The sequence below is a fragment of the Meleagris gallopavo genome, chromosome 4 (genome assembly GCF_905368555.1).
Source record: "Meleagris gallopavo chromosome 4, MGAL_WU_HG_1.1, whole genome shotgun sequence".
Classification (NCBI taxonomy): Eukaryota; Metazoa; Chordata; class Aves; order Galliformes; family Phasianidae; genus Meleagris; species Meleagris gallopavo.
In genome coordinates this window covers 56,553,806-56,581,123 of record NC_139407.1, presented here as the reverse complement: position 1 = coordinate 56,581,123, position 27,318 = coordinate 56,553,806, and the positions used below count along the sequence as shown (strand labels likewise).

Sequence of the window (27,318 nt, the reverse complement as noted above, 5' to 3'; positions counted from 1 at the left end):
ATTTATGATGACTGAATTAAAAGAGACTGCTACTTTATATGGTTTGTTATGTTGTATACCATCCTTATACTCTTAAAGAGGCCCTTTTCCCTCCATGGCCAATCTTTCATGGTTTTCAGTGGAGGTATAAATGAAACTATAAAACAGGGGAGGAAAAATGGCTCTTTGGTTTGTGCTTTGGGGGATGCCCAGTGACCTGGAGGAGATGGAAAGTCAGGGGAAGATGAGAGGAAAATCACGGAATCATAGGATTATAGGATCACTTAGGTTGAAAAAGACCACTAAAATCACATAGTCCCACCCATCAACCCATCCCCACATGCCCACTAACCATGTCCCCCAGTGCTGCATCTCCACCTTTCTTGAACACCTCCAGGAACAGTGACTCCACCACCTCCCTGGGCAGCCTGTGCCAATGATTTATCTATCACTCTTTCTGATAAGAATTTTTTCCTAATATCCAACTGGAATCTCCGCTGGTGAAACTTAAAACCATTACCTCTTGTACTGTCAAAACTTGGGAGCACAAGTGTATAGAATAGTACAGAAATCTCTCGCTGCAACAGCCTTCTCACAGCCTTCTTCCTGCAGCAGTGCTGACTTTCATCGCCATTCTCTCTCCCTTCTCTCAAACACCCTTGTGTTTTCCCATCTGCTTCTGTATGTGGAAGAAGAGAGGAGCAGCCTATGTCATAACTTCACCTGCTTCACAAAAACTTGATGTTGCCTTGACCCTCCTGGCAAAGAGTCAGCTGTCAGACTGGCCAATTACAAACCCAGACTGTTGCTTAACATTCTGCAAAGGGTTTTCCTTTTCTTGTTATTCTGTGCTGCACATAGACACTTTTCCCATAGGTTTTTTTTTTATCTGCAGATTACAAACAGCTGGTATAACTTGCTGATCAATCTGCAGGTGTTCAGGTTTGGGCTGGGAGACTGCTGGCTCCAGCTGTGTTGCAGCTCTGTACGGTGCCTGTCAGGCCATCTCCATGGCACAGGATCTTTCCATTCCAGAGAATTTTACCCTTTCTGTTTTGCCAGGCGGCCAGCTCAAAGACAACTCAGTCACTGATCTGAACTCCTAGATGTTGCTATAACACTGCTGCTGAGCAAAGGCAGGCTTTGATTTAAGCAGTGAAAACAGAGTGGGTGGAAATGTCTCAGGATTCCACAGTCTGCCTGTTTTAAAACTCATTCTTAGTGCCCATAAATTATGTTGATATTAAAAATCAGCTTGGATCAGCAAGAATATGCTGGGGGATGTTGTCCCTCCCCTGTCCTGTTCTTCCACCTCGCATTGTGCTCACATCTTTCCATGGGATGCAGCATTTCCAGGGTTTCATGCGAGAATATTTTGTGCTTCCATTTGCGGTTTGTGAGACAATTTTTTTTTTATGCTTCCATTCTGGGTTTGGGAAACAGAAACACAAACCACTGCAGTTCCTGTTTATACCATATGAATTTGCTTTAACCTGATAGTTTGTTTAATTTACTGAAGCTTTAGCTGTAACACCTGCAAGGCACAACCTCATATAATTTTCCAACAAGCACGAAATAATCCAATAGGGAAACAAGTTTCCTTTTTTCTCCTCCTTTTTTTTATTTCTTTCTTTGGTGCAGCAAAGCTGCTTTTCAATAAGGATGCCAAAAATTTCTCTGCCCCAACAATGAGTTTAGTGTGTTTGGCTTTGGGATGTGAGTATTTTCATACAGTTTATAATCTGGTGTTATTTAATAACAGTTTTACAGGGTTTTTTCCCTATGCTACTTGGAGACTGTGGACAGCTCACAAGAATTCTCAGCAAGTTTCTGTGTGCCTGCCATTTGCCACGTACATTTGTGCTTGAAAATGTGAGGGCAAATTGGGCTGGGTGATAGAAAGCCTGTAACTCATAGCCACAAAGAAAAGCCTGAAAGTATGGGCTGATTCGAAAGACTCAGAAGCCAGAAGGAAAATGAAGACTCTCACATTTATTGTACTTAACATTTTATCATTTAGGGTTGGGAATAGCAGGATTCATGAATTCTGAATGTTTGGAAGTGCTGCTGTTATAGCCTACACCAAATGCAAGTAGCAATAATCAGATCTGTTTTCTAGAACTTGTAGACAAGGAAAAAAAAATAAATTACTTTTAAGTGTGCAAATGAGAGCTTTTCAAATGATCAGATGAGTAAGAGAGAGAGAGAGAGGGAGAGAGAAAAGAATGACGCAAAATAAATTTCAATTGGGACTGCAAACAGTTTGATCATATATTCCAGGCATGTACAACCAAAGCCGTTACAATAAACCCTTGATGCAAAAAATGGAACACGTAGTACAGGTCTGCACATCCAATGCTAAAAATTAGACACGTTTTTTTTTTTTTTTTTTTTTTTTGACAGAGGTCTGTCTTATCATTGCAATTCAAGGGGTAACCAAAATATGTTATGCAATAAAGACAATGTATTTAAATTTTCCAAGGCTCTGAGCTGCGTTTAGCCCTGCAGATGCAGCATGCCTGCATGCACGCCAGCCAGAGCAGGCTGTTGTTGTAAAATTGGAGCTCTCTCCTGTGCACATCACTGGTCTAGTTTCGCTTTACTTGTTTTGAAGATAAAATGGCCTGTCAGCTGCAGAAATTAAAGGTATTTGAACATTACTTTCACTGTAATTAAAAAGTCCTTCAGAGATGTCACGTAGGATGTGCCTGAGATATATCTTCTGTGCCTTCTAATTGAATGACTTTTATATGCGTTATAATTAATCTATCACTTTTTTAAGCTAAATGTTAAAATAGCTGTATTCTAAAACATTCTACATTTTTTCACCATTGTCACAAATAAAGCACATAGTGTAGTTCCACATCTGTTGTATATTCTACCTCCTGTTTTGGCATCAATATCCCAAATTCAGTCTGAAAACTATCATCTCCATTGCTTTCTCTGTTGTACCCTTCAGAACTTGTGAATCTCAAATAGTTTATCTGAATTTTGCTTATGCTTTGATTCTCTTTTCTTTACTGTGACATGGCAGTGGGGCTTTCACAAGCCCTCCTTGCCAGCCAAACACCTCAATAATTTGAGTCTCGGTGATATATCATCCTTTTTAAATGAGCTGTTGTGCTGGAGATCATATTGCCCACATCTCCAGGTCATCCTAGAGATATCTCAGCAATACAGCGGGTCTCATTATGTAAGATGAACTGTAGTTATACTGCATTCCCAGACTTGGACTAGACGGAGGCCAAATTGTGTGCCTAGCCCTCCTACCTTTCCAGCATCCTGGGGATAACTATAAGTTATACTGGATAGGACGTCATGGGGGTAGGTCTTGTGGGTGGTAGGTCACAGCATCAACCATTCCACAGCAGAACTGCACCAAAGTATCTTGTGGGGATGAGTAGGGAGCAGCTGGACCGTGCCAGTGAAATTTCTTGCCTCTGATGCTATTTCATAAAATGAAGATAAAAGCACAAGAGATGTTGTGGGGAAAGATGGAATAAAGACCATTAGGTGCTGTGTTGGGATTTTCAGCACCTCAGCCATTTTTTACCATTCTGTATGGGGCTTTAGTGTAGTTGGGTCTCTCTTTTGTATTTGCAGTTTGTCCTCTTTCTCCACACCCTGACCTCAACTTCCCTAATTCACCTCATTTACAGTGAAAAAGGAAAGTGCTGCTTGCAACATTTTGAAGCTTAAAAATTGCTTTTCATTTATTGCAAATGGGCAGTAAACAGATACCCAAACCACTTCTTCCACCTTACTTCTTTCATCCCAAAAAGCAGATAACATTGTTTTTTCTGCATGTGGAGGTCAAATTGTTGTGTTTTTTTTAAATGATTAGCTATAATAGCAACCTGACGTTCCTCTTTCACAAATAAGTTTATTATTGAAGTTTCTGTATCGTGTTACTGATTTAAATTTTTGTAAGAAGAAACCGCAACAGAGCACTGTGAGCTTGATATTACAGAAGTAAAATGAGCATTTGATCCTACTCAGGAGACTTCCAGGTGCTGGCAGGCACCTCTAACAGCTACTGAATTCACATAACTGCATATCCAGAAATAAAGAGAGAGCTCTGTGATACACTAAGACCATTCTTAGAATCAAATGACAAGCCAAATTACATCTTAGCCTTCACCGGCAAGATAGAAATGTGCCATTTTGCTGCTGCTGAAAATACCAGGGGAGATTAAAATCTCAGATCTCCAAATGATAAATTGGAGATGTTAACAAAATTAGAGAAGAATGTACTTCTTTGAGCACCAAGGCTTTGAAGCAGACTGATGACCTGCTTTCTTCCTCCCCCATTTTAGAAGACCATGCTGTATAAAGTTTCCCTGATCCAAACTCCAAACCTAACTAACCCTACAGTCTATCCCTGTTATCTGAAGGTCATGCTGTTGGCATATTCATCTCCATAATCAGGAATTAATTCCCCAGGCTAGTTTACAACCTTAAGGAATATGTACAGATGTATTTTCTGCCTTCTCTCCACAGGAGAGGATGCAGCGTGGGGATTCAGATCTGTTTCACATGCACATTAGATCCCCTTTAAGGTCTCTCTTTCCTTTCCTCTGCAGCTTTACCTTGTTTCCCTCTCCAGCCAGCAGATGCCTCTTGATCCTTGCAGGCATTTGTAAGCTCCTCAAGCCTTTCTCTCTGCACATCTCCCGCAGGCTGCATATCTTCCATCTACTCAGACCAGCATGCTTCCTTCAGATCTTTTGCTTGAAGATTCCCACCAGAAAAGCACCATGATGTGCTTTTCTCACTCTGATCCGAGGCATTCCCTCATTCAGCCTGAAAGCAGAGAAGCTGTCTTTGGGAACATCAGTCTTAGAAAATGCTGGGCTGGCTTTGTTCAGGTCTCCCCTCTGAGCTAGCACAAAGCAGGGCTCAGATCTGAGCTTTGCTTCTCTGCTTTTTTTTTTAGGTCTGAACCATCACTGAAAAAAATATATTATTTTTATTATTTCTGAACTTTTATGAGAGAGGTAAACAGGTTGGGAATAACTCAGTTAAAAGGTTCCAACTGGAAGCCCAGAAATACATCTTTATTGACAGAGCAGATCTGCTATGCAGCCCCAAAAACAGAGGACAGTGTTGGTGTACCAAGACAGCTTGGCTGCTGTCTCATTGCTGGAACAGAGAAACCCATATCAGTTGTTTCATTGGGTTTACTGCTTAACACAGTAAGCTGCTAGGTTTCCTGTGCTGTAAAGAAAAGTTCTCCTCTGGCTCTGGGCAGCCTAGTTTAGTGGTTGGCGACCCTGCCCATGTCAGGGGGGTTGAAACTAGATTATCATTGAAGTCCTTCTCAACCCCAGCCATTCTTTGATTCAAAATGACACGTTTAAGGCAGGAGCAATGCTGTGGGCAGAGGTGTTGAAGATAACACCAGCCTCACATTTATTTATTTCATATGAAAATTTTCTAAGCTTTATTTTATCTAGAAAAAAGATGCGTAGGTGTTTCCATGGTGCATTCCTAGTTTTGGTCCTCTCCAGTGTACAGAAGTTATGCCATGAGAATGTAATTCTCTGCTTCTTGTAAGGCAGATCAGCCCCATCCATCTTCATCAATGTATTGGAGCAACCAGTTCATTATTACCTTCAGACTTCAGAAAAGTTCTTTCAGAAATTGTTTGGAATAGAAACCAACTGCTAATAACTCAGCTTGTACACAGGGTGAGGGAATATCCTTTAAGGATTGTATTAAAGTGTACTCAAAAACAAGGATATATCAAGAGTTAGCAGAAGGCAGCTTGGCTGCAGGAGTTTCCACCCAGAACTTATTAAGCTATTGAAACACCAGTTTAAAAGCCGCAATGATAAAGAAGGAGTTTTTAAATGTTGGTAGGAACAGAAAATATGTTTTATCGTCTCCAGCCTGGGGTTCCACAAGCTGGCAGTGCAGTCGAATATTGATGTAAGGGGAAAACGGGCGGCTAAATGGCCTTGGCAGTAACTACAATGTTGATGGTGTTCTCAAAAGTGCCAGCAGAGGGCAATACTAGGCAGAAAAAGAGCTAGCCTGGCCTGCCGGGCACGGGGTGCTTCCCGCCTCACCTCCAGGGGCACCCAGAGCCCCGTCAGCCCACAGCTGAGTCCGGACACGCAGGTCTCTGGGCTGCAGGCCTGATGCTGTAGGGGAGAGTGGATTCCTCATTCTCACGCACACAGTGCCACTTTTATGCCACAGCCCGCCCATGCCCTGACAGCTCCGTGCCGTTCCCTCGGGCCTGTCGCTGTCACACGGAACAGAGCTCAGCGCTGCCCCTCCGCTCCCTGTTGGGAGCTGCAGCCGCCATGACGCCTCCCCTCAGCTCCTCTGCTCTGGGCTGCATGAACCAAGGGACTTCAGACACTGCTCGTGCATCCGCTAGACCCTTCCCCATCTCTGTAGGCCTCCTTTGGACACTCTCTAACAGCTTTATGCCCTTATATTGGGATGCATCCAGTGCTGAAGGTAAGGCCACACTTGGAACTTTTGAAAGGCCCGCACACCTCCAGCAGGACAGGGCCCAAGGGACACCCTCGAGTTTCACATTTTCAGAGATTTAACCCACAGATGCTCTCTGAGAGATTCTTGGGAGAAGCGACTTTGAAGTCTCTTTAAAAGAGATTTGGAAAGCAGAGAGAAATACCTGCTTAAAAATAGCAAAGATACCCCTTAAAAGTGGGTCAATTTTCCAGCTAGTCCATCCTCACACTAAGGACAGGCTTTTAGATGAAGAGACAGTGTCTAAAGAGCTACAATTAGAGCCATGGCCATGCTGTCTACGTTCCGGGGCCATTTGGGAACCAATTTTGTCTCTCAAAGATGAGCTTCATACATGTGAGCCCACTCAGGTACTTCTGCCCCAGTAAGGAACCTTTAATGAGCCCTCTTATATGCTGCAAAGAGGCACAAAGAGACATTAGTGCAATTATTATTTCTTAGCAATTTCTAATGATGTAACTTCTGACTTGCAGCACTATTACTCTTGGGCTGTTTGGCTGCAGTCACTCGGGAAGCTTCAAGAAATTCTGAAAAACAGCAGTACAGAAATGAGCGGTCTCCCTGGTATATGCAAGGATAAATATTCACAGAGCAATTAGTTACTGTGGAGTTGTACTGTCCAAGAAATATAAGGGGTGGAGAACAGGGAAATTCTGGAACCAGAAGAGAAAGATACTTAGAAATTTTTAAAATAGAAGCCCTATAGAAAGCGGGTCACATGGGACAGAAAGAAAAAAAAATCCTCATCATTAAATGAAATAACTTTGCAATTAAAAACCGATTCCAGAGTGCTGTCTGTTTATTCACTGTAGATGAAGTGAATAAGCAGTTGGTTAGGAAACACACAATGCAAAAAAATGGACATAAAATAAGCATACATAAGGCTGTATTTTTCCTGTTTAGACTTCCACATCCACACGTCTTTTCATCTAAGACTGTACTTTCCCATCCCTGCTGCAGTAAGCTAGCTGAATATCTCAGCAATGGCCAGGATTGCAACAGAGATGGTCTTTGCAGCTTTCCAGGGTTTGTTACCACTCCAACTACTGCTTTCTGCTTTTCCAAATTCTTTGCTGTTGTTCCTGTTACGTTGTACCTTCATTTCCAAGCAGTGAAGCCTGAGCAGGACTGCTGGGAAGCCTGCATGGAAACCTGCCTCCTACCCCAGTTCCACTGTTCCTTCCACATCCCAGCACAAAAGCCCAAGGGAGCCCCAGGCCTACTTGGAGAAACAAAAGCCCTAGGATTGATGGAAATCCTGCTTGGGCCCCTGAAGCCTGGGGAAAGCTGTATGTTTGCTGTATTTTGCTAGCAAAACTTTTTGTAATGGCCCAGAGACCATTACAGCAGTTCGGTCTGCATTGTGCCTCTCTTGTCCTTAACCCTATTTGAGACCTTGGATTAAGTCCACCTGTGGACAGCAGGCATGCTCCAAGCTTCGTTATAGGAGCAGTGGACTAGGAAGGAGCAGGGTTTTCAAGCCCTTTCTCTTGTGGGTGCAATGTCCCGGCCAGAGCCAGGCTGGGCAGCCTCTATCTCTCCTGCAGAAAGAGATGCTAAGACTCACAATACTGTGGAAACAGTACTTTTCTGCTCGAGGCACTCCACTGAAAAACTGCAATTAATTAGAGCCTTCAGCTGTTCCTGCTCACTCGAAGGACCATGAGCTGGGGTGTCTGTGCCACTCCTGTGCTTTGCGGTAAGAGATAAGCTCGTGCATTTGGCTGTTCCTCCAGGCATGTCTCATTTTACATCCCTAATTTCAACTTCTGTCCTTTTTGATGCATGTATGAACAAGTGAAAGAAAGGCCTCTCTACTAATGAAAATATATGCTCCAACTTTTTAAGATAAATTACTCGTGCTGATCAATGCTGTTATGCTACCTCTGTAGTTATAAGTAGTCAGGCTAATTGTGACAGCAGTGATACATTTGTTTGTTTTGATTCAGATGTTTCATTTCAGAAAGTTGTCAGCTATATTTTGTTACCATTAATGTGAGGGAACTTGTACAGGTCAGGAAATGTGTATAGCCAACAGCCTACTCACTTGGAAAAGCATCCATAGACAATAAAGTTTTTTGAACAGAAATTTAATGGCATGGATCTTTCCAGACTTTCCAAAGAGACTGAACTGAATTGATTGTTTTTGATGCTGAGCCCTTGTAGTTAGGTATTCTGCTGCTAATGCACATCACATCCTGTTCCACTGCTGTATAACGGTGCCATCTGTAATCAATCGTGCTTCATCCACCCTTAGCTCTGGGGGGTGGTATCAATTAACAATTAAAAGAATCCTCTTTCCATTTAAAAGAAGAAATGGCACCCTCTGATAGCAGCTCAGCAGCTGGAAAGTCAGCCTATCAGAGAGATGGAGAAGGAACAGCAGAAATGAATATACATGCTTGTGTTTCATATATAGCCTTTGGTTTTCTTGAGCAGTTGCCATTTTATCTTGGAGTAACCCTTGAATCATTTGCAGGAGGATGTCAGATAATGCTCTCTTCAAATCCAAGCAAGCTGTATTTGCAGTCAGGGAGAACCACAGGGTGCCTAATGTGCAAGGCTGATATTTACTGCATTACGAAAATAGCTCTAAAGACTGTCTGGCTGTCTCATTGCATGAACACAGAGCTGTACTCTGCTGCTGCCCTTTCTGCCCAAGAAACACACTGATCAAGGGCCACATGGGGTGGGTTGGAAGAAGGGACACTTTCTGAATTGTGTAGAACAACTTCCCTTTTTCAGGGAAGAGGACATTTTCAGCTACTCTGTTCACAGAAAACACTTCCATCAGATGAAGCAAATCTATATTTTTTATGTTTTTGCCCTCCTGGTTATGCACTGCGTGAATTCAGAACGATTCCTATCCTTGTCTGAGGTAAACAGTCTTTTCTTACCTAATTCTCTTTGACTGTAGGGAATAATGGCTAGAACATAATTGTAAGATTTGAGACCAGGTAACTGGACTATGAGCCATTCAAATGCCATTATTTCTGGCAAATATTCAGCACAAGTTGTCATGTACGCGCAGTTCAAAATTCACTTCTTCTGCGTTTGAATTTCTTTCACAGTGAGTTTTTTACCTATCCTCAAGCTTGGTATTACTTGAAACTCTTTCACAAACAACAGTTTTGAGAGGTTTGTGATGTTTCTCTGCATTTCCTTTAGTCTGAAGAGCCTACTCCTCGTAAAACATGATTAGTGCAGATGCAGCTCTCCACATCCAAGTGGTAATGTTCTACAAATAACATTTGCCCAGGCAAGTTTTATATGCAGGTTTAGCATTACCCGGAGCCTGAGGAAGTTCAAGTCCAGACCTCCTGCTGTTCGGAAGGTTACTTGGCCACCAGCCTATGTGCTCCTCTGCCAACAGGACAGCCCCTATCCCTCTGTTAAAACTTTGTCATTCTGCAGAGGAGAAGTTGTGATTTCAAGGGCCAAATGAACAAATGGGAATTTGATTTGCTTTATATTATTTTTTCCCCTTCTCACATTACTAGACAAAGATGAGGATGGAATTGTCAAAAGAAATAGTCTGGATTAGACATGGCTCACCAAGGAAATTACAGAGTTTGGTCTTAGCTATGTTAAATGAGAGAAGTTGCCAATGTAGTCAGAAATGAACTAGATTAACTAGAAGAGCTTAGATCACTGTGGGAAATAGAAATGTTGACTGCTTTCTACCAGAGATTTCATAAGATTCTTTTCTTCCCAAAAAGATTTTTCAAAAACTGTAATATAGTCATAATTTGTCATCAGCCATGAAGTTCAGGCACCTTAGGCACTTTTTCAGATTCTACATAATCTTCAATGTCTAATATACTATGGGAAATACAATGAAATATACCCTGCTCCTAATTGATTCCTTTTGCATCACATTTTTCACACAGGCTTGGCTGTTGGCCTTTCTTTGCTAAGTGAGGGTTTCAACAAGTGGAGAAGATGGATGGCCAAGCCGATCAGCTACAGAATATGCAAAAGGTCAAAGCACTCAGCTAGCACATTGCAGGCTGCTTCAGATAAATGAAGCATAATAAATTGAATAACTTTCTCTTTGAACAAACAAAATAAGGAAACTTGAAAGTAGTTCAAGCTGATGTTTTCTGTATGACTTGAAGTGCTACATGTATAGTCCTTTGGAGCGTGGAATAGGATAAAAGTCTTTTCCTATCCTGTCTGGTTGAAAGAGAAGATAGGAAAAATAAGTAGTTTGCATATGTGAGGTTGAATAGATTTGTGTCATATAAATTAAGACTGGTGTGTGCATGCAGTGAAAAGTTGTTGTCCTTTGTGTGTGTATGTAGCATTCTTCTTCATGGGGGTTTTGAATGAGGAGCTTGTAGAAACAACCTCACTAATGTACCCTTTCGTCCTAGGCAATAAAAAGAATAAAGCCAAAGGTTGCTAAGTTCTTCAGTACAGCTGTCCTCACTGTCTTTGTTCATGATCTCCAATACCAGTGGGCCAACATTTCTGTAGAAATGTTAAAGCCAGGGTTTAATGTGTTGGAGGAACAGCAGTGGGGCTGGTACTTCACCCATATTTGTAGGGCACTGACAATGGTATCATGAGCAGAGAGGATAACGGTGGAGATACCAAAGCACTAATGCTACAGGCCCAGCAGAGTTGGCTTTCCTGCAGGTACAAACTTCTTGTTTGTATTAGAGAGAGCTGTTAATGGTGCTCAGAGGAACTGTTTTGTTTCTCAGTACTCTCAAATCACTGTGTGGGCTAATTTTAAATGAATCTGTTACTTTCAGGCTTATCTTTCATTGCTTCTGGGCTTGCACTTGGCAGAAGAAAAATAAATATAAGCTATTCCTATTACACTGTCTTGAATACCAAGCATGTTTTCATTCCATCTAGCTAATATGAGTAGAAGATAAACTGGTGGCCTATTTCCTCTTTATCTTCCAAAATAAAGGAGAGATAAGCTGAGGCCTCTTGGAGAGGAAGCTGAGATGCCTCTGGAGGGTACAACTGTATACACAGCTATGAAGCAAAGACAATAACCTTGTTCTGAAAGGGATGTGAACTGACAGATATGGACTTTATTTCCCTTTCCACCATAGACAACTGTGCCCAGTGATACGAACATGCCATTTTCTGAGTAACATAAATGTCTAGAGTTTGGAGAACTATTGGTCTGCAGTACAACATAATGAAATGCATTAAGATAAATAAAAGAAAAATAATAAGCAGAAGAGAGAAAGTTTTAATAACTGAAACCAGATAGTTCTGTAGTACAGAAGTGTTATTTCTGCTGTTTGTTTAGTTCTGCATTTGGAATAATGGTCACTCTCTGTGCTTTGAGAAAACAGATTACTGGAGAAAAAAAATGAGATAGATGGACTATTTAGATAAAGCATTGCTGTTTGCTGATGTTAGTTTACAACACACTATGCATTACAGAAGCCTTTCCTATTCTCATTGAATTCCCAGCAGTGGCTTAAGATATCAGTACATTTCTGCAATTCTGTGCTCTGGTCTATAAGACTCCTGATGGAAAAGTTTGCCAATGAAGAAAAAGAGAGGGAAAAATAGCAGGAGAAAAGCCTTCTTCATCATGTGGAGAAGTATGTAGGTGAAGTGGGAGTCCAACTACCTTGTAATTACTGATAAATAGTAGAGGAGATGGAGCTGCAATGCTGTATCCTAGTAAGACTCCAAGCCTTACCACTGGGTTGATCTGATTCACTGGAAGGTGAGAAAAGCAATGTGCTGCACCACTTGCAACAAATAGCACTCCATTTCAGAACAGTACATATAGCACTGCTGTTCCAAGCTGCACCAAGCAGATAAGATTTAAATCCTGCTTGTTAGCTTTACGTTGGTGACTAATGATTGAATGGAGGTGCAGAGCTGAGCTGATTTCAGTCTTCAGGTCTTCAGGTAATCTCATTGGGTAAATGAGCATTAGACTAAGTTTTCTAGCAAATTTTGGCTTAGAATAAATTATACTCATTTGAAAAATTTCAAGTTCTGTTGGAGTTGCAGTTTGCATTCCATACAGATACAAAAATACATATGTGGAGTTAATCCATTGGTACCTAGGTGCTTCCCTGAAATGTGTGGCCCTAGCAGCTGCCAGAACTGTGCTGTTCCTCATGATCATATCCCATCCTGCAGCCATTCACTTGTTGGACTTTCTCCAGGTGGATGCACCAGCTGTGGGTTATGAAAGCAGCACCCCTTAAAAACAAAGCAAAAAACTTTTGTGTGTTTTGGCGTAGTATTTTCTTGTAACATTTGATTTTCACGTAGGGCACTGGACAGTGGCATATTTCTGTTTACCTGAATGAAGTTCATCTTCAGAGAATAAGGCTTCTGGCTGTTAGCAGCTCTGTGACTTCGTAGAATGCACAGTGCTGTATAAAAACCTTCTCCTTCTCTCAGTACCAAGATGAGTACTGAGCGGTTACATTAGCATTGTGACAATTGAATTGGATGTTATCTGGATGTAAATGCATTCATCCATAACAGAGGAAAATCCTAAATCCCAGCATCAAAGGATACTTCATTTTTTAATGCCTCAAAGTTGTATTCCTTCCTGCCAGCAAATCTACTGCCTAGTGGTTCACTGCAAGAGAAAGGTTTTGTTTGATTCCTGGCTCAGATACATGTGTTGGAAATGTCCTTGATACTTATTAGAACCTGCTGAATCTTAAAATACTTTGGTCAGAGAAAGAATTAAAATAAACCAGCTGCTTTTCTCATGAGAGGATAAAAAATGACAATTTGTCAAGGATCTGATGACTATGTTCCTTGGAGCACATTTTCTCTCATGCATCTATTACATGAATTTCTATTTTTTTGTATTCAAGACACAGCAAACTGTTATGCAATAGATGTTCGCATGTATATGACCATATGAAAACTTGTATTCAGCAGCAAGACAAGAAGATAAATCCAGATAAATCCAATATAAATTCCTGCCAGTCTTCTCTAAGCCACTAATAAACATTTTTGTGTTGTTTTTTTTCCTATTTGACAGGGGTGATATCCTCTGCTGTCCCAAGAAATGAATAGGAGTAAGATGCAGCAGCTCATGCTTTCCTAGACTGGTGCAGAAAGAAGCAAACATGAGAATGAGGGCTATGTTCTCTGAGTGATCTTAAAAAATTCAAGGTAATTTCTGTAAGCAAACCAATACAAGTTTACAGCATTGCCTGTTCCTAAAAGGATATAAATAATTCCTGCTCACAAAATGAAAATTAAGACACCAAAACCATTGAGCTTCTACAATACATTAAAGTGATATGATAAGGACAGTATTAGTATTTCACTACACTTTCATCTGCAACTAAGTTCACCAGCAGATCATTAATTTTACTCCATTGAAAGAGAATTGGCTTTCCTGAAATCCTTACTCTCATCATAGGCAGCAATATTTTGTCTGTATTGATTGAACGCACAGGATCCTGTTTTTAATTCTATGTAAAAAATATTTAATATTTAATACATAGGTTGCTACAAAGCTAATGCCTCCTATTTATTTCCATGAAATCCACAACAGATACACAGATCACAAAACACTATTTGATAGAGCAAATTCTCAACTACAAAACACTATTTTTCAACATAGTCGCCACCATTAGCTCTGTGTTTTTGCCTGAGATTAACAAGAGCCTGCGTGTTGCTATTGTAAAAATGTGTGCCAGTGGAGGTGTCTGTTGCTGGTCACTGCTGCTGAAGGGCACCACCCACTGCCTCACTGTGCTCACATCCACTGTTCAGCCTCCATAAACATTCAGCAAGCATCAATTCATGTCAGGGGGGCAGTTGTTTCCATCTGGAGGAATTCAGTGACATACCTTTGCTTCATCCACAGTTCCATGAGGAGCCATTTTGTCAGAGTGCCCCTCTGCTGCCATCTGTTGCATGGCAACAAAATGTAACAGAACATTGGTGGGGAGGTTCAACCTTTATTGCTATACCACCAACATCTGCCTCTGGTGTCATAGGCTACCATGAGAAAATAGGAGGCATTACTTCTGTAGCAGCCCTTGTATTTCAGTGTCATGTGAATTAGAATATTAGAATGAACAAGATCATCTATATTACTTCACAGGTTTCATTTTGAGTTTATCTGATTATGTCATATGAGATTGATTTCCTCTTTCAGGTGCATCAAACACTTGAAAATTTCAGTCTAATTCAATCTAATGAGCCCATCCTAGCTTATGTTAGTTTTGCAAGAAAATATGGCTGACAAAGCAAAAGTCACCTAATAATGACAACAGTAACCCTTCTGTTATGTTAGCATGAACAGATCTGTTGCACAGATTTCCAGAAGTACTCAGTATTTTGGTTGGTTTTCAGGATCCTCATTTCAACACAGTACTCAGCATAAGTGTCTGCAGAAGTTTGTTATCGTACTAACATGGGATTTGGGTGCTCAGAGACTGAAATTTTCAAAATCACAATGTAATATAGTTTAGGCCTAGATATTGATGCCTTTTTGTTTGCTTATTTTTACCTGCATTTTAAGATTCTGTAGAGAACTCATATTATCAAAATGGGAACTTCATTTATAAACATGCATCATGTGGGTCAGCTGTGGCTGGTTGAAATAAATTCCTCACAACAAGAAGGAATTATTCTCCTTCCACATGAGCTCAAACAGTTCTTCTGCTTGAATTACATTTCATGTGCTCCGCTATCTTACTGTGAGCAAAGCAGAACAGTCATCTCCACTATGTGGAAGCCTTTGCAAGTCATGCCTCTGTTTAAGCTTGATGATGTTTCAGAAGATAGAATAGCTCCCGTGACTTTCTTTGAAAGTCTCTAAAATCACAAAGGACACATTTAGGACTTCAGTTCCTCTGCTGTGAGAGGAGCATCTTGTATTGCAGCAGCAGCAGAGGAAGCCCAGGAGAAAGCCCTTGGACCTGTCCCCAGAGCCTCAGAGCGAGGACTACTGCCTCTGAAAATATGGGGAGCCTCCTGTCGGATTTGGGGAGCAGGCTCCTTTGGCAGCTCTGAGCACTTGGTGCATTTGAGGCTGTTGCTTCTTCCTTCACTTTGAGGCAGATGCTGCTCCTCCCAAACCCCACGCTGAGAGGATAACATGCCAGAAAGAGTATGATTTTTTTCCTCTTCTGTGTCTTTACTGAGGAGACAACTTAGCTGATAATGCTTTCCAAAGATGATATAACGTTACCTCGGGGAGGCTATGCCCCACATCCTGCTAGGAATCTGTCCCACCTCTTCAGTCCAGAGCACACGCTTGGTCGTTGTTCTGCAGTATACATTGAGCTCCTTCCAGCAGGAGTTTTATAGCGAGCAGACAGTTGCTTTAAATTAGAAAAGTTGGCAAGTGTCCGAGGAAAGGAGTGGGAACTTATTTAGCTGAGACAGGCAGTTACAAAGCTCAATACAAGAGCATCAAGCTTCAAATAAGTTTTCGTGAAGTACATTATCTGTCATCGAGGCATTCAAATTGGCTTTAACGGATTTGGAAATACCAACAATAACCTGTTGGCTTCAATTTACAGCTCCTACAGCACGACCCAAAAGAAGGGTGTTGCTTTTCCTGGAAAAAATAGGTGTCATCTACTCAAATGTAAAGGTAAGTTGCAACAGATTCTGTTTTCCTATTCTGACTTCCTTTCAAAGAAGGGAATATAACTTCCAGAAAAAATGCAGGTTTTTGCTGGGATACACGATTCCATTAAAATCCATTGCAGTAGTTCTGTTAAATTTCTTTATGTATCTTTTAAGAAAGAAAGACTTTGATATGTATGCACATAACCTTCCTGTCGGAAGTTATCAGACAGATTTTTTTTTTAAATCAAGGACACAATTTTCTGGTAAAAAGTTCTTTATAAATGTCTACCTTTCACAAGGCTTAGGGTGATGTAACTTTAAGATCTTTTGAAATATTTATATCTATTTAGCTTTAATCTTACATTCCATCAACCTAAAATAGAGATTATAGGCTTTTTCCTTCATGAATGGTTCCAGCATCATTCCAAGTATTCACTTGAACCTTTGTTGCTATGGTTTCATAGAAATTTGTTTTCCAAAAAAAAATCTGTAAATACCGAATAAATCATTTTGCTTCAGGGTTGTGCTTTTGCAAAGTTAATCTCACGATTTTAATTTAGTAAGCTCTCACAAAAAAATATATCCATTTGTTATTCTGGTAGGACATTTATTCTGATGCAGTTTTCCTTCCCAAGGTCATTTAACTTTTTGTGTTTCCACTGCTACTTGCAGTGTTTTGTGGCTATATGCTACAGACAGTGGAGAGAGTGGGTGTGGGTGTTGTTAAATGGAGTGTAAGTGATTGAACACAACCGTGGTCTGAGTAGGTGAGAGTGTAAGTGGATAAGCAGTTTCTTGCTCTCTCTTCTCTCCTGGGTCTCTGGTTACCATTATTTAGATGAAGCTGAGGCAACGCTTGCTTGCATGCCAGCTGCCCAAAACATGATACTCACAATGGTGACAAGTTTTTCTAACCCACTCACTTTCAAGGAAATGATGAAGATTTTCAGGCTGCTGAAGTTTTAGGAAAATATGGGTGTGAGCACAGCATTACACAGTCCTTAGAGCTCTGCAAGCTGTGGTAATCTGCTATTACCAGCTCTTCTGGTGAATGGAGAAACAGCAACATGCTTCAGAAATCACACAAACATAGTGCACAGTGAGTTAAAGAAACAAACACCCTCCTTCCTGCAACCCCCTGCTCTCTGTTCTCCCTGACTTAGTTTCATCTGTGCTACTGGAGTGGAGTTTCCCTTTCAGAGTGTGTGGAAATGCAGGGCTGCCCCACTGAACTCCCATACAGCCCAGCCTGCGGCTGTGTCCCCATGGACAGATGCTCCAGCTAAGGAATCTATTTAAGAGTAGAGAAATGTGGAGTGGGAAGGGCAGGGGAAATGGTGTAGAAAAGCAAAATTGGATGCAGAGGAGCTGATATGCCTGGCCCACTGGAAAAAAAGGAAATTCTGACAGTCTGTTTTCCTCTGAGAACACCTGAGTTAAATTTTGTGCCAAAAGGGAACCCCAGCATCACCATTCTTTATGAACTGTGGAAAGATAGGACTGAAGGTACGTCCAACAAAGATCAGACGGGCAAAGAATATATGGCTCGGGTCAAAGGAAATTCATTCCCCTTCCTCCATGGCTGCCTATTCCTTATCCTGGAATTCATATTATTCCTTAACCTGGTATTCATATTATTTCATTTCCACTGTCATCTCCACATTTCACTGTTATGCTTATATGCAAGGTGAGAAGGTTGAACAAAAATCCACATAGGAACAGTGTCCTGAGGGGGACTGAGTGTCCTGTTCAGTGTGATGGAGTTGATATACACTTAATTCTCTCTAGTGCGTCCACTCAGAGGTATGTCATGTGTGCTGGAAAGGTACTTTCACCAGTGCTACAGCAACATTACATATTCTGTCACTGCATGATGAAATAAAATCCATGTTCCCAAAGAGACACGCTTCAGATGATAAAATGCAGAAAACTTAACCTCAGATCTCACTTTCTGATTCCTGCAGGTTACTTATCACAGATACAAGAAAGGTCAAACCCACTTTTAACTGCTGATGTGGATTTTTTGTTAGTTGGAAGGACAGCAAAGTAGTCAATGTGAATTCCTTGGCAGAAAACACTACACACTCAGCAAGCTTGTCTTTTGTGTTCAAACAGGAAAAATAAAGGCTGTATTTGAGATAATTACTGGGCATACTTACATTTTAATGATGGGCATCAGGCTGCAACAGTCAGCAAAATGTTTTCATCTCTGCTCATAGACTCTCTAAATTAAGAGGTGCAGATTTGTAAAGTAGTTTCTTTCTCTTTGGAGCTGAAGAAGAAATCCAGATTAGTCTGATTTCACAACGCTAAAGTAAATTGTTCAGGTTCTTCATATATTAGGGTTTAATTTTTATTTTGGAAAAGCAGGGTTTTGGGTGTCTGGTCCTGATACTAGATGTGATTTGGAAAGCTCTTAGTAATTATTAGGCATTATTGTGAAGGACCTGACTCAGTACTTCAGAGATGTTTTACAGTTTCACTAAATGTTGAGCGAGAAGGGGTAGAATCATAAGATTAAATAGTCTGTACAGTTCTGTTAGGTGTAAGCCTTGGGAAGGGCAGAACTGTTAAGTATAAAACCAGATCTTACTACAAATAGTAATGGGATTGGATTTAAAGGGAAAGATTAGGCTGTACATAAAGGGAAAATGCTTCTGGCAATGAGAGGTGTGTGGTTATGAAACAATCTGAGAGAAAGAGGGGAAAAGTCTCAGTGCCTGCGATGTTTCACTTTGGGAAAACCTGGAAGAAGTCTGTGGGGAGAAATCTTTCCAAGGCTGATAGATGTGAGAGTCCATATGTTGTGCTGGCTTAAATTTATTGGCTTGCGATCAGTCTATCTGGTGGATTTGTCCATCTGTGTAGCATCTCTCAGCCCCAAGCATAGTGCAGCCTACAGAAGTGGAGGCCAAGTCTCCAACAAGATTTAATTGAGATACTTGGCTGTGTTTGGACACCATCAGGCCACCCATCCTACTTTCAGCTTTATGCTCTCCCCTCCCCCTTTGGAGAGACCCCAAACTCAAAATCAGACACCCTGTTATAAACAGGAACATCTGGCAAGAGTCTGAGGTCAAAGCTGGGGAAGGAAGGAAACAGTTCCATAGTGAGAAGCTTTTCAGTATATATTGTAATGCACTCCGTTTTATTTCTCTGAGGTTTTTTATATTCTTTCAATAAATATATTTTTTTTCAGCAAAAATCATAGTGGAGAGGATATTAATAAGGAAACAGGACCTGAAACGCAGTTTAAAAAATGAGCAGAAGAACAGGGAGTGATACTGCTATGAAAACAAAAAGGACAGATAGGGCAGAGCTAAAGAGGTGTGTGTCAAGCCTGTTCACCCCACCTCTTTCCTGTTGTCCAGTGGGCCTCATCACTGGCACCAGGCCAATGCAGGGGTCCTGATCTGGGAGCTGCTGAGTGGGACCTCCCATTTCTTTACATTTTGGGGGAAAAAAAAGCAGAACTTTTTCTGTGTTGGTCCAGGAAAACTCTCCGTTTTCTTGGAGGGAGAAGCTCCCTCCTGATGGGACACATGCTTTCTGTTCTTTCTTGCTGTTAGGACTGAAGACCAAAAGTCTTTTCCCTTTTCAGCAGTCCATAAAAACTTGATGTTACGCCAGTCTCGTTAGCCCTGCACTGATGTTCCTGCACAGCTCTGCTCTGTTATGCTTTCGTGTACCCAGGGAATAATTCCACACCCTGACACATCCAGGCTGTTGATTCATGTCCTTTTTCACATATAATTTCTTTTCACTGTCACTGAACAGTAGAAACATCTCTCTTAGGACTTAACAGAGAAACACCTAAGTCACTTTCTGCATCCATTGTTCATTCCAGACACTACATTTATGCAGAGCAATTGACTCCTTTGAGACTTTCCAAGGTCCAGTTATGCATGGAAATGCTCTGCAGGTTATCTGCCAGTGCCTGAACTTTTTTGGCCCTAAACCACAAGAACAGCCTTTGATCACAGCCCAACTTTAGAAACTCTCTCAGTTCCACGCATATTTATTTGTCTCCAGTACATCTTCAATTCCTCTACCCTTTTCCTCCCATATATTACCTGTATTCTCTTTTTTGTAGTCCTACAATTTTCCTGATGCCTCCATATACTCACCCAGGGATTTCCCCTTTACCATATCCTTGGTAGAGCCCTGGAGAAGAGATCCTTTTGGCATCCACTCTTTCCTGAAGCCATGGTGATAAGTGGGAAACCCTGTAACCCCCATTCAAATAATGTGGGAAGGTAGTGTTGCTCTCAAGCTTCCAGTTGGCCAATTTCCCAATGGCTGGGAGGAAGACCCAGGCTGCTTTGGCCTCTCTGAGTTGCTATTGTTGTTATTCAGTGCAGGAGTTCCTGCTAGAAAGTGGCCAGCGTGTCTTGAGCACCAGCTTTGAGGTGGGGCAGCAAGAAGTTGTTCCAAAGAGAGGTAATGATCTTTGGATGGGAATAGGATGGTCTATGTTCCTGCAAAGCAATTCTATTCCTAGAGGAAGAAAATTTTCACTTTTATCCTCAGCCACAATGGAAAAGAAAGGAAATAAATAAATAGAATACTCTGTTCAACTTTATTTCAATATTACTTGAATATATATCAGAATGCTCCCTGTACACATGCAAAGACCAAATTCCTCCAAGTGCATTGCAGCATTTAAAAGTGCATCATGGGCATTCAGACAGGAAAATAGTTAAAGCACAACAAAAAGTGGTTCTAGCTGGCTGTGAAACGTGACATCACACCTGCCTCTCCCCTCCCTCCACCCTTCACCCTCTGAGAATAGGTTCCCTCAAGGGTCTCTGTTTCCCATTTGAGTGGCTGAGTGATGCTTTCAGTGTTGTAAAAGAGCATTGCACCAGGCAGTAAGGCTTTGGCTTCTCTAGGAGAGTATCAGCTACATTTCACCGTCTTTTAAATTTTATAGTGGGGCTACACTGCTTTACATGGAATTTTTGGAGGCTGCATCTTTTGAGAAAAAAGACCTCAAGTGGCCTTCAGTATCTCAAGGAGAATGGAGTTTCCTCTGTATTACTGAATAGAGCAGCTCCCCGCACATAGCTCAGCTGTGATTTTCTAGCCTTCTTTAAGCAGAACTGTGATTGAAAATTCCTGTGCCTGGCATTTCTCAGATAGAAATGAATTTACATTCATCACAACTCAGTGATGCCTTCTAAATCTCCAGGAGGTGCCCAGTTCATCATACCTGTACTGTACAGCCAACATACAGTGACTCTGCTAGGGGTTTCTTGCACTGACAGAAAGAGACTTAATTGGTTATTTGGAAACTTTGGATAAGTGCACATTATCCTCAAATCTATCTGGAAAAGACAGCCAGGCAGAGAAGTAGGGTATCTTAGGAGCAGGAGCTGTCTATTGGAAACCTCCTGGCATCACAGTTTCTCCCTTTCCCCAGGCATGCTCTGTCCTTGCAGTCTAGGGCTGTGGATTGACAGTTTTGATTGTCAAAAACTGGAGCAAAAACCTGACGAGTGTGTGTAAAACATCTGGTTCTGCTGCCCTAGTAAAACTCTGCAGTGAGATCCAGGCGTCTACAGAGGGGCCACATAAGGGGATGAAAGGATTGGGTTCATCATGGGTGCAGCTCTGTGGATGCCTAGGTTATATTTGGGTTGCTGCATCTGGCAGGATTTTGCCCAAGCTTTTCACTTCAGCTGATAGTGGCACACACCAAGGAGGGCTGTTCTCATACCTCCTGCATGAGGTGAAAGCCTGTGCAAATGCTTTAACACAGTGCACCTCCTGGCCATTTTCAGCCTATCTCAGAGATCTGGAAGTTCTGTCATCCCTCAGGAGATATGCCAGGGCTGTAAAACATCTTAGTCCTCTAAACTGGCACCTTTTCCCTCATTACAGGAGATGGCGAGACAATGCTCTCTGCATGTGATCAGTGCCATCACTGCTTATTCTTGAATGACCTCTGTGATTATTCTGGAACAAGATCTGGATTCCTTGTGATTAAGACTAGATGATCCCATAGCAGAAACAGTTTTGCTCGCATGGAAGAATTGCCAAGATACCCTTAAAAGGCAGGATCTGTCTAGCACACGCTGCTGGAAGCCTTCTCTGCTGCTGCAGTCTGCCTCAGACACCAGCCAGGCACAGACCTGCAGCAGCCATGGGCCTCCTCTACCCAGGGAAAGGCCTAATTTTCCTAGCCTTTACAGCTGGAAATGGGCAGGACCATGCCCAGTCTCTGGGACCCAATCCCCTCCAGCATCCCAGCAGCTCGCCCTGCGAGTTTGCTGTACGTGCTTTCCTTCCCAGTATGTCAACGGAAGCAGATGTTTCTAATTTATTACTAAAAACAAACAATCCTAAAAATATGCAGCAGTGGGAGGAGAGTTGACAGGGGGCTTCCACTTAAAGCTCATTTATAAATTGGATAATTAATGTTAATTTGTTCATGAATGAAGTAAATGTGTGTCAGATATTGTTACCAACGCTTCCTCCTTGTCATTTTTGCAAACCCTTGGTACTGCTAAACGTTCAAGGCCTTTGAAACCTGAGGTAATGAAACACCTTCCTGTTCTGCTGGCCAGAAGTGCCTGGCACTGCTTCCTTTAATCACTAACTATAATATTTATCAATTCAGACCGTAGGAATGTTATTTTTGTATAACAGGCACTTTAGCCCTCTGTCTCGTGTCAAGATGAGACCTGAGTGCACAGCCCTTCTCGCTCCTGAAGACGTTATTTCATCCCCTGCTGTCTGAGGGCAGCGAAGCACAGTGCCCAGGGAAACCCAAAACATTACTGGTATCACCTGTAAAAAGAAGCAAGGCCAGCAGGTTGGGGAGATGGTTCTTCCCCTCACCTCTTCTTTCAAGAGACCTCACTGGAGTGCTGCATTCAACTCAGGATGGAACCAGATGATCTTTAAGGTCCCTTCCAACCCAAAACATTCCATGGTTCTCTGATATCGTAGCAGTTGCAGACCTCAGTTAACCTCAGAGAGCCTGAGCATTTGCACTTATACTGAACCTTTCAGCCTACAAACAATATATGTACCATACTTATGCTGACACCTACTTCACACCATCATTCTCTACTGCATGAAGTTTGTTTTATTATTCATTATAAAAGGCTCTTTTCCAAGTAGCTTGGCACCCAGCCATACCGTGTCTATCATGCACAGGCAGCATTGAAGTAAAAGCAATGCAGTAACGTTAAAAAGACCTTAAAAAGACACAAGAGCAACACTAGCTCAGTTTTGCAGAAATGCTTTATTAGGGAGCTGCTGCCAGAGTCCTCTTCATCTTGGGTGTCTGCAAAAATTGCTGCACTGAACAAAGCTCATTTTTTGTAAGAAATGGAATCACAGAATCATAGAACCACAAAATGGCTTGGGTTGCAAGCAACCTTGAAACTCATCCAGTTCCAACTCGCTGACATGGACAGGGTTGCCACCCACCAGATCAGGCTGCCCAGAGCCCCATTCAAACTGGCCTTGAACAGCACCAGCAATGGAGCATCCACAGTTTCTCTGGGCAACCTGTGCCAGTGCCCAGAGTAAAGAGCTTCTTCCAAACATCTAACCTAAATCACCTCTCTTTTAGTTTGAAACACTTTCCACTTGTGCTGTCACTATCAGACCATGTAAAAAGTCATTCTCCCCCCATCTTTAAGTTCTCTTTAAGAACTGGAAGGCTGCAGTTCTTGGAGCTTTCTCTTCTCCAGACTGAACAAGTTCAGCTCCTTCAGCCTTTCTTCATAGCTGAGGTGCTCCAGCCCTCTGATCATTTTCATGGCCTTCTCTGGACCCAGTCCAATAGCTCTGTGCTTTTCCTGTGCTGGGAGCCCTAGGCCTGGATACAGTATTCCAGCTGGGGCCTCACAAGGGCAGGATAGAGGGGGGCATTCACCTCCATCACCCTCGTGGCTACCCCTCTTTAGATGCAGCCAAGAATAGAGGAGGCCTTCTGGGCTGCCACCTTACAATGGAACGGTAGTAAGGCTGTGGAGTGATGCTGCAAAGAACTCTTCTCAGCAATGTCCTCTGTGGTGAGCAGTGTTTCCTTGATATTTCTAACCACTTGGTCTCTGATGAAGTAGCAGTACCTTAAAATGAGTTTTGCTTTCAGGTGAAGATAAGCCTCACAATGAAAGAATGAGACTGTTCTTGATTCTAAGCGTCTACAGTCTTCATCCATACCTCTAAAAGGCAAAGCAGTTTATTGCAGAATCCTTTCTGACCTTCGAATGGAGGATTTCACAGATCCTGACAAGCAGATTCAGGACATTTGTGTATGATGGAGATGTGCTTCTGATGAATTTGAATGGTATGTGTTTACATTCTTAAATTATATACTCAGTGAAGGATTCAAAAACAAATGTTCAGCCCCTATGATGTCTGATAAAAGCCCTAAAGATGAGCTTTGATATATTTATAAATAGATATATGTATATATATATATATGTATATATGCTTCTGCACATTTTTGAGCCAAAACTTCAGCTGGTGTCAATTAATTATGCAGCCTTTGCAGTCCATACAGCTGTACCAATTTATGTCAGCTCAAGATCTGTCCATTCAGATTTCAGTACTGAGAAGTTGTATGACATGATAGGGTATACATACCATGGGTTTAAAAAAGAAATGCCAGAATTCTCTTTTTTGAACACGTAATTTAAAGCCTCAAGAGGAATTTGCAACTCTTGAGTTCTTGACTATTAATCACTAGTTCAGATACTAGCTGAGACCACGTGAATGAGTGGCATAAGCATCTTACCTTAATTAAGATATAGCTACAGTCCTGACTTTGATGGCTTGGCAAGTCTGAGCAGGTATGTAGCACAAGTTTGAAGACAGGGGATTGATATGTATTGATATGTATGGAGGATCCACATATGGGTTGCAAAGAACCTTAGCTGGATAGCTCCAGGAAGCAGAAAAAGTCTAGCATAGATCAGTGACCCATACTCTATTTTATTTTTCCCCAGATACAACAGATATAGTTGCTTAGCTACATGTAATATATTAGAGGAAACCATGCAAGTCCTATTCGCCAAAAGCGAGATGTGAAATTGAAGTGAGTGTGCCATGCATATAAAGCAATTATTTAAATGCTTTCATTCTAGTTTTTGTATTTCAAGACTATCTTGTCTTTCAGTTCGTTACAAGCCCTCCTTATGTATGAACAGAATTTCAAAATAGAAATTGATCCCAGATGTCTTAAGTATGTTTTTCCAGGCCTGCAATTTAAACAAGTTACAGCAGTATTTACCTTCATGTAGTTTTTGATCATTATAGTATGAATTCTCACTGACAGCAGTGGAGATCGTGAGGACCTTTCCTGGTTTTCAACACCAGGTTTTACTTGTTTGGGTTCCATTCCAGATAGTCAGATGTGCTGTGTGTTAAGGAAGACTACTCATCTGATGATGTGTAGTACAGCTGCGTACCACATGTACAGCAGCAGTATTAGTGCTTTTTTATTTTTCCCCTTTCAGCTCCAGCCCTAGAATCCATTACATAGCTAGCATCTTACCAGTGCTGTGTTACTTTGACCTTTGCCTCAGAAAATGCTCCTTTAATAGCAGGCTGGCTTACAGCCTTCCTCTAGCCTCTAAATTTAAGAGAGGAGTGTCCAGCAGGTAGAAAGCTTCTGGATGTCTTAGAGATGAATACTCAGTTTCTTTCCTTGCACAGTCTGTGATGTGTGGCAAATAAGGTCATCCTTGTGCCCTACATCCGTATTTGTAAAATCAGATACTTTTTTTTCTCTCTCTTTTTTTTTTTTTTTTTTTGCTTCCATGATGGATAATTATAATCAAACGATCAGATACTGCAATAACCAAGAGTTTGCAATTACCTGGGATAAGGTGTGCAAAATGCCTCTGAATAATAATAATAATCATTGAGTCATTGATCTCAAAGGTAGTGATCATGGCCCACTTGAAACAGCCTGCCTCTGTCACAGATCAACTATATCATGAACACACTGAACTCATTTAGTGTAACTCTCTGTCTTCACTAAGTCTGATCCTAGAAACTGTGTAAATGCTCTTAGGTAGGAATGTTCCTCCAAGAAGCCAATGCAACCCTGAATCGATGACACAGTACTTCTCCAGATGAACCACCTACATGTATTGAAAATTTACTGCATTGGGAAATAAGCTCTCTAGTTCGTGTTTACCTGCCATGTTATCTGACATGGCCACAGATTCGATGTTTCAGCCCTTCTAGCCCAACTTTTACAGGCAATACTGAAATTGAGCCTAGAGGTTCCTATTGACTAGAGATGTTGTATTTCTCACTATGTAGCCAAATGTGGACTTCTTACAAACAATCGATGTGACACTGGAAATAATCATAGAATGGTTGAAGTTGGAAGGGATCTCTGGAGGTCATCTGGTCCATTCCCCCCCAGCTCAAGCAGGGCCATTCAGTGCCAGATCCAGATGGCTTCTGAACATCCCCAAGAGGAACCTCCTCAGTGTCTCTGGGCAACCTGCATCAGTGCTCCATCACGAGCACAGCATAGAAGTCCATTTTTGCTGTTCAGAAGGAGCCTCCTGTGTTCCAGTTTGTGCCCACTGCATCTTCTCCTGGAGCTTGGCTTCATCTTCTTTGCATCCTCCCTTCAGGTATTTCTATACATCGATGAGATGCCCATTGAGCCTCATCTTCTCCAGGTTAGACAGCCCCAGCTCTCTTGGTCTTTCTTGACAGGAAAGCAGAGCAGTGCTTTCAGCCTGGAAGTGGCACAGCCCTCTCTGTCTTCTAAAGAGTGTTCAAAAAATGAATGAGAAACATAAGTCTTTAATTTATATATGTCTCAGCACTTATTCTAAGAAAGAAAAAAAAAGAAGAAAAAAAGATTTTAAGCAGTCTGATGTAGTAGATCGTGATCCAGGCTTCACCTGACAATTCTCAGACACTTCTGTATGCATTACAACTTCTGGGGTCCTGGCCAAGCTTCCACTCCATATTTCACGAGGCAACTGCAATTATAGCTGTGACCCTTAGTTTGTGAACTGTTATCTTAACTCCTATATAAATCCATGTCTGTAAATATATATACAATATGCAATAAAGTCAAGAATATTTTCAGTGAGGGAACAGCATGCAAAGGCCACTGCCATTTCCTTTTGTGAGATATGATTACAAGTGGCCACAGTAAATCATGATGCCCTGACATTCCCACAGCTTAGACGGCTGTGTTAGGGCTGAAACAGACTGAGGTGCAATGCCACAGCCCATACATGTGGTGCTGCAAGTGCACTGCCCCTTGGCTTGACAATCCTTTGAGTAATG

General features: G+C 41.7%; 1 protein-coding gene across 2 annotated transcripts in view; it reads left to right on the top strand.

Annotated features, from left to right (window-relative positions):
* Positions 1–15,664: 15,664 nt before the first annotated feature.
* Positions 15,665–27,318, top strand: part of C1QTNF7 (C1q and TNF related 7) — a 45,862-nt gene continuing 34,208 nt past the window's right edge. The window contains exons 1-2 of one of the 2 annotated variants that reach the window (XM_085223452.1): positions 15,665–16,054; positions 24,143–24,340. The gene's annotated coding sequence lies outside the window, so the exon portion shown is untranslated. The remainder of the gene's footprint in view (positions 16,055–24,142; positions 24,341–27,318) is intronic. The other variant, XM_031553188.2, reaches the window with a different exon arrangement.